The sequence below is a fragment of the Microtus ochrogaster genome, chromosome 5, assembly GCF_000317375.1.
Source record: "Microtus ochrogaster isolate Prairie Vole_2 chromosome 5, MicOch1.0, whole genome shotgun sequence".
Classification (NCBI taxonomy): Eukaryota; Metazoa; Chordata; class Mammalia; order Rodentia; family Cricetidae; genus Microtus; species Microtus ochrogaster.
In genome coordinates, this window is record NC_022012.1 from 87597689 (window position 1) to 87599729 (window position 2041).

The window sequence follows — 2041 nt, forward strand, 5'->3', positions numbered from 1 at the left end:
TGGAAGCACCCGGGGATGAACGGCTCTGCAGCGTGGGGTGACAGAAGAACAGAAAATGAGTGGTCCTCAGAATATTTATGGGGCATTTCATGCTCCCCGGCACATGCAGGGAGGTGTGGAGTGGAAAGACGTGTTTAAATCAATACTTGAGATTTTTTTCCTGGCCTCAAAGTGATTTAGGTTTTTCAAATATATGTAATGCTGTATTTCTAGCACGCGGGAGGCAGAGAATCCACTTGGCTCTTTTCTCCGGGATGGTAAATCACAGAGCTGTGATGGAGACATGAAGCAGGCATTAACCAAACAGCGAGCAGGCAGAGAGGAACGCTCAGGAAGTGTCATAATCTATTTCAGTTTGGAAATGGAATTGGGTTTTACGTTGAGCCTAAAATGGAGTTTTCCGTCTCTAACTCATCAAAGCTCTTCAGAGTGGGTAGGGAGTTTGCGAGTCTAATGGGGAGTGGAGGTGTGGATGGCAGGGGCAGAAATTCAGGATGAGAAAGGACCAGAGAGAGAATGAGAGAGCACGCTTTAAATCTTATGCAGTGTGAAGTTGTAAATCAAGTTGGCTTGTCACCGGCTTTATCACAGTCCTTCAAAGGTGTAGGCAGGCAGGGAGCTGACCAACAAATGCTGAACTTGTTTGGTTAGCAGTGGGTTTAAACAGAGTGACGCTGCCTTATGTCCAATAAGACGGCTAAAATTAAAAAGACCGAATTCTGATGAGGCTGCGGAACAGTGGGGATGAGCGCCCAGACACAAATGGCTGCAGGCTGGCTAAAGGATTTTCTTCAACATTCCTGGATGTTCAGGAAGAATTCGATAGCTAAACACAAGGCTTAGCAATTCCATACCTCATACGCACTAACCCATAAACATGAGACGTTCATATTATCATCAGTCAAAATAGCTAAAAACTGAAAGGAACTCAAGGGACTCAGTTGTTGTCAGTAGTAGAATAGAGCTTTGGAGATGGCTCAGTAAGTTTGTGGAAGCTGGCATCTCTACCACCACAAAATGAGTAAATAAATGTAAAAAAATTTTTTTAAAGGCTTATTTTCTTTTATGTGTATGGTTGTTTGACCTGCATGTACGACTGTGTACCAAGTACATCCCTGGTACCCATGGAAACCAGAAGAGGTTGCAAATGGTTGTGAGCTACCATGTGGGTTCTGGAAACCAAATCTAGGTCTACTGGAAGAGTAGCCAATGTCCTTAACCACTGAAACATCCCTCAAAAGTTATTATTTTTTAAAATGAGAGTCTTGTCTTAAAAAAAAGAAAAGCAATTAAGAAAGATAGTTGAATTTGAACTCTAGCCTCCACGTGCATGTGTAGGTACACACACATACACACACACACACACACACACGAGCATACACACAAATTATAATGAATAAACACATTGTAGAGTGTTTGCACACCACATAACAATGAGAAGCAGAAAACTATAACTGTGCTCCAGATGGTAGAAAAAAACCTCAGAAATACAGGGTTGAGACTAATAAGCAGGATTCATAAATTCATTTAGTGTGTGCTCCTATTACACAGAGTTCAAATAAGCAATGCTATTCCATGGGGCCAGGAGAGGTGGTTTGGTGGTTCAGAGCGCTGGCTGCTCTTGCAGAGGACCTGGGTTTGATTTCCAGCACCCTATTGCTGCTCACAACCATTTGTAACTCCAGTTCCGGGGATCTGGCACCATCTCCTGGCTTCCCTGGGTACTGCATGCACATGGAACACATACATGTGGGCAAAGCATTCATATACATGCAAAATAAAAATCAAATCTTTAAGCATTAATATTTGGTGATAGAAATAATGAGGGGCATGAGAGAACCTTCTAGACTGCTGGAAATTATCTGCTTTTCAACACCAATGGTGACTGTACACGTATGAACATAGTAAAAGTGACTGAGATTTACACCTTAGATTTTCACTTGAGGTTGTGTCAATCAAGCCTGTAAAGTCAGTCTAAAATGAAAGTAAAAATCAATTAAATTCCATTTATTTTTAAACTACTGTAAATTAGACTCTGCTG